This window comes from Parus major, chromosome 1 (assembly GCF_001522545.3).
Source record: "Parus major isolate Abel chromosome 1, Parus_major1.1, whole genome shotgun sequence".
Classification (NCBI taxonomy): Eukaryota; Metazoa; Chordata; class Aves; order Passeriformes; family Paridae; genus Parus; species Parus major.
The window spans coordinates 100,495,568-100,501,765 of NC_031768.1; the positions used below are offsets into that span (position 1 = coordinate 100,495,568).

Below are 6,198 nucleotides of genomic sequence, written 5' to 3' on the forward strand. Positions count from 1 at the left end.
TAATCTCTGGTCAATGGTACAGTGAAATTATAAGAATTATTTTAAGCCTACCCTTTCCCTTGAAACAAAGAAATAAAAACAAGTGTCTAAATAAATAAAGCCATAAACCATCATCTCTGCCCCCATCATAATATCTTGGCAAAGAATTGAAGTTTGATAATATATTTAAACTATTTAGGCTTAAATAATTATACTTACTTGTCACATAAACTGGCCAGTTTATAAAGGTTTATTTCATTTTTCTGGAATATGAAACTGATATTAGAGAATGCAATAGTGTGTTTACAGGAATGTCTACATTAATTGCTGTGTTACCACTCATAATGCATTGTGTGCTAGTTGGGTAAATTCTTGACCAATTCCAATATGTTTAAGGATGCAATAATGCAAATCAGTGTTTGGCTCTAATAAATCCAAACAGCTATGGAAATAAGTTGATTTAGTTTTTATCATTTCCTCTCATACCTTACTGAGAGATTTAAATAGGCAGCATAATACTATTTAAACCAGAGCAAGGAAAAGAGTACATTTATTAAAAACTGTCAAGTCCACTTTTCTTTATGGTGTATTTTCTGCATGTTTTTGAAAGAATCTCAGAAACAAATGAAAAAATTACAAACCAGATTCTTAATCTCCAACAAAGGTGCATTTTATGTACATTGGGGAAAAAACCTTAAATATAAATAGACATGGGAGGAATAATAACAAGAATAACCATAACAATAACAACAATGATAACAAACCATCCTGCTGTCCACTTTTTTTCATTATTTTCTGTATCCTTTAGTATTCATTCTGATAACTAATTATTGCCTGAACAACAAATGCAAAATGGAGCACTATGTATATTCTAGGTTTTGTTTAAAGACACAAAGGTGAATCTTCCTCAAACCCTGTTTGACCATTTGACAAATTCAGGAGATAAATGAAATTGGCTTCTGAAAAATATCTGAAGTGCAAGACTGTGTATATAACAATGTACACACAAAGTCACAGACATAGAGGCTGATACAAAAATGCTTCCTTAACAAGGAAAGTTTCTTTCAAAAATCACTCTCTGCAACCTTTTTCCTATGAGATATAACTAGTACTGCCACTAAATCACAAACAATATGGTCAAAATACTGACCATAATAGAATGAACCCTTGTAATAAGTGTTAAAACCCTCAGCTCATGTGTGATACAAAGACCAAGAACCAAACCATGACAGAAGGCAAACAAATAGGATTTCATGGCTAATGTTTCAGGCACTTAATGCAGACAGCTTTTGTTTTCCATTGAGGTTAACTGGAAATAATCCAATCTTCTCGGAATTTCAGACAGCCCCCCACAGCATTTGTGTCCATAGTTCTCTTCATCCTCTGAGTAGCAGACTTTCCGATTTCATTTGCTTCAGTACAACCTCTTCCAGTTCTGATCATGTTCTCCTTTAATTTGTCCCCAAACTATTTCATAAAGTGCTCTCAGAAGCAGTTCAGAAGACTTTTCTCCTCAACTTAAGCAGAAAACTGGGCGATAGACTTCAGCATCACTCAGGCACATGAGACCTCTGTGATGCCTTTACTCCGAGATGACAGTCCTGCAGGAAGGGTGATAAACATGGGGGTGAAGAAATCTGAAGCCATAAGGCAGTGAGCGCTGGTTAAATCCTGATTTTCAGAAACCTAACCATCTAATATTTAAAATTCTGTGATATTGAGCCATTTCTGCACAGCATAGCAATGTCATCTATTGTTACCTTAGTGCTAAGTGTGCTTTTCCAGTCTATAATGCACACATAACTTACACACTCTAGAGAAAGAACAGCTGGAGTCAGCCATCAGGGAAGTTACAGAAATATGTGCTTGTACTTTTCACTTCCTGTTTTTCATGATGCTCTGTAATGTGTTCTTTAGATGCGCTACAGTATTGGCTACATCTTTTTTAACCCTGTGGTCATTCTACCCAAAGTAATCCACAGTGTCTGTTAAACCAGCTCAGCTAAAAGCAAAACCATATGTAGTAATGAGCTGTCACCACGTAATTGTGTTTTCTGTTTCTGAACTGAGAAGAAACAACCTGTAAAATCAAAGTTGGGTTTATGTGAAAGACAATACACTTCATTGCCTCAGTCTAGTCTTCAGTCACCAGTGTGCAGCACATTTCAACAGCTAAACTGCAGCTGCTGCCCTTGATAGTGTCATTCAAACTGCTTTTGAGGTTCTCAACAAAGGAAACTGAGCTGTTTAACAATTAGATTTAAAAGACATGGAGGAAATAACAGACCATAAAAGTGAATGACATTCTCAGACAGACTCAACTGGTATTTTCCTTCTCAATGGAGACACAAAAGAATGACTGTGGTGAGGAGAGTATAGCTGTAATTAACTTGTCATTTGTATTAATAATTATATAGCTTCAAGACTGCATATTTTTACAGCTAAGGTCATAGACTAAAATGCAGGTTCAGTTCTTGCTTCTCTCACACTTCTCATGGGACACTGCACAATCAATTTATCTTTCAGTGCATTTACTGCTTTTAATGTGGAAAGGAATAGTAATTTTTATTTTCCCCACATTCATTTATATGAATTTGTAGTTCTGTTTTAGCTGGAGTTTTTCTTGTCATGAATGAGATTTAATAAGAGATTTTAAAAAATGGTCAAATTGGAATAGAAAAATTTTAGTACGGCATTTAGTTTTCAAACTTCCCAATTTTGCTTGAAAATATTTGTCCTATTTCATTAACATTCTCACTACGATATCCCATTTTAAGTTTAATTAAAATAAAACAGATTTTTTTTCTTGGAAAAATAACTTTTCTTCCTTATTCTTCATTTCATACTCAGTTTAGATATTAGAAAGATTACTTTAAGCAATAGTAATAATATAATTTGGATTGGACAGGATCCAAAGGAAGGCCACAAAGATATTCAAAGGACTGGGGAACTTAGTCTGTGAGAACTGATGGAAGGTGGTAGGCCTTTTCTCCCTGAAGATGACTCAAGGGGGCACCTTATCACAGTAGGCTGGTATATGAATATCCATGTCCAGTAACTAGGGTGACCACCAAGCCACAGTGAAATGCAAAGAGTAGATTTTTTAAATTACCTCACCGATGATGCTGGGCAGCACAGACACACAGCGACACAGGCTCCATTGGTCTCTGCTCATCCCACTGGACAGTAGGCTGGGGCACCCTACCCACCATATCAAAGCATATCTAAGAGCTTAGTCCCCAAGAAGTTTATCTCAAGGCTGTGCTTTTCTGATCTCTCTCTCTACCAGCAGGAGGCTCAGCCAGGTCTTTGAGAGGGTGTTATCTCTACACAGGAATTCTACTTCTCAAAACAGGCAGAGGATGAACACCCACATAATAAATGGAGTTTTCCCACACTGACATTCTTAGTATTCCCAGCTGTAAGGTCACTTTGAGAGAAACTATTCCCTCTTTGTCAAATATTCTGGTTTTAACCCTTTCCTCCCAACAGTCAGTAGGTTAAAGGGTGGAAGATTCATGAGGAACACATGGAGAAGACAAAGTTGCACTGGGACGGGTTTCATTTCAAAATAAGAAAGTAATTTTCTACTATAAAATCAGACACTCCCTGGAACAACCTGCCCAGGAAAGCAGCAGAGTCCCCATTATTGCAGTTTTTCAAGATGGAATTGAGGAGGATGTTGGGGCAATCTCACCTAAGCTCATTTTCCCACCAAAAGGTGGACCAGATGATCTCTCCTTTCCAAATTATTAAGTGACTCTGAAGATATACTTCCTATTTTCAGTTGAAGATAGGAAAAATATGTGTGAAGTTCTTACACAGCTAACAAGAAAATCTCACTTTCAAATTTACTGTAGTTTCAATATTTCAGTTGTAAATTCAAATTTAACTGAGTTGGCCAGTTAACAGCACGGTAAATGTCATAAGTTTTGTAAAATTAAATCAATTGATGTCACATTTTTTGGACTGTATGTTCAATAGATTCCATTCAAATTTCAAATTTATTTGAATGGGAAGAGAGTAAACATATTTTTCAGTTTCAAGAGAGACTAGGAAGCATTTCTTGGAATTTTGCACTGGCTGAGAAGCAAAGAAAACAGGCATGGAATGGTGGCACAGAAGAGTGGCAAACTGCATCTTAAGACTGCTCACATAGCATGTATCAGGTCCCATTATTTAAAATTCAAATTAATGCTGGAAACTATCAGACTTTCTCAATGTATGAAAAAAGTTCTATATTAAGAAAAATAATAGTAATAAAGTATTCAGCACATATTGTGTATTTATTTATGCGTTTCAAGTGGTGAAAATTTTGTCCTCTGTCAGCCACTTGTGTAATCTCTGACATCCAACTTACTTAAGATAGTTTATGTCTACTGAAGCACTAAATCCAGGCATCTGGATTTTTACTCTGAATCTCAGAGGACAGACAAGATAGAGTCAGGGAAAATTAGTTTCATACTATCTCATTTACTTGTTTAAATGAAAAAAAAATTAAAAAATAATTGTGCATCATGTTTTTTACCTGGTTAGTCTAAAATAAAGAGTCACAACAGTATTTTGGCCTCACTCATATAATTTTTTGTCCAAAGATGTACACATGAAGAGTAATTCAATCCAACATATGAGGGGTTGAGATGTGTTAGATGTTTTTTAGAGTTGGGGCTTGTAAATATTTTGGAAAGCCTATTTTCCAGATACAGTTAAGGAAGACTATGTTAAGATTCAATGAAACATCTTCATTAAGTTGTTACACATGGATAAAAACAAAGGACGCTTCATTTTGTCATTTCCTGAAGTAAATGTTTCACTTAGAAATGTGCTTCAGTATTACTAAATGTCTACTAGACTTAAGAAATTTGATTACATGAACCTTTTCACACTGTGCTGACCTCCAGTTTGTCCCAAAGCACAGTATGGTTTTGCAAAGCAAATATATAGACACATATATATATATACATTTATATGTGTGTGTATATGCACACTGGTGCCTGCCACATATGTCATGGAACCATTTAGGTTGGAAAAGACCCTTACAATCATTGAGTTTAATCATTCCTCCAGCACTGCCAAGTCCACCTCTAAACCATGTCCCTAAGAGCCACATACACATGGCCTTTAAACTCCTCCAAGGGATGCTGATTCAACCACTTCCATGGGCAACCTGTTCCAATGCTTGAAAAACCTTTACTGAAGAAATTTTTGCTAATACCCCTTTTCTTCTTGTTCTGTCGTGTCACTGTAGGACACAAAATGATTCATACAGACACAGCTCAATGTGTGATAGGAAAAAGAGAGCAGATTATTCTGTGGTTTCAGTATTTATAGATTCTCTTCAACAACCAGGGATTGGATAGTTAGGTTACCACCTTCCCAACCACACTGGTCGTGAGAAACGTCCATCAAAAGTAATTTTTTTAATGGAATGTATAAACATCTATGTTTATAGTTACTTTCCTGGGAAAGTGGCTAGAAACTATGAAAACAAGATTAGAAGGTTTCATTCTCAGGGTGACACTATTGCTTGTTACTTGGAGAAGAGCCTGACCCCCATCTGTGCTCCCATCTGGCTCTGCCCACCTTTCAGTGAGTTGTAGAGTGTGAGCAGGTCCTTCCTAAGCTTCCTTTCCTCCAGGTTAAACAACTGTAGCTCCTTTGGCTGCTCCTCATCAGACTTGTGCTCCAGACCCTTCCCCAGTTCCATTGCTTGTTGTTTTGGACACATTATTTACCTGTTAATTTTATAATTATATCAGGTAAGGGAATAGGAATAACTAATTCAAGCTCTGGAGATTTCATTTCAGGTATGTCTCATGGGAAGTCTTCAGTTTCTTAAGTAGTCTAAAAGATAACCTTGCACACCTCAATCTTGTCACTTCTGCTTGTACATAACCATTGACATTGAGGGCATCTCTGAAAGCAAGGAAGAAATGGTTTAGATTTATCATCAGCTATACTGTCTAACATAATTTGACAGCATGAAACTATGAAATGGATGGAATGATTAAAATTTAAATTCAGCCATACTTACAGTAGGTATTAAAGTCAATGCACTTTCTGAGCCAAAAGTCATTGGAAAGAGTTAAGGCAGAAGCACTGAATCTTTTGGGATCCATCAATTTCAATTCATTTCCCCTAATTTTATGGATCAGTACTTGGTCTCTTCACTCTAGTGTCTATGAAAAGTCAGTCCTAGTGACAGCTCCTGAATAGAAT

General features: G+C 36.3%; 1 long non-coding RNA gene across 1 annotated transcript; it reads right to left on the reverse strand.

The window, feature by feature from the left end:
• Positions 1–638: 638 nt before the first annotated feature.
• LOC117244228 lies at positions 639–5,889 on the reverse strand. Its single transcript, XR_004496897.1, has 3 exons — positions 5,845–5,889; positions 5,563–5,714; positions 639–1,580 (listed from the first exon to the last, which is right to left on the reverse strand). It is a non-coding gene; the product is annotated as an uncharacterized LOC117244228 (long non-coding RNA).
• Positions 5,890–6,198: the final 309 nt, after the last annotated feature.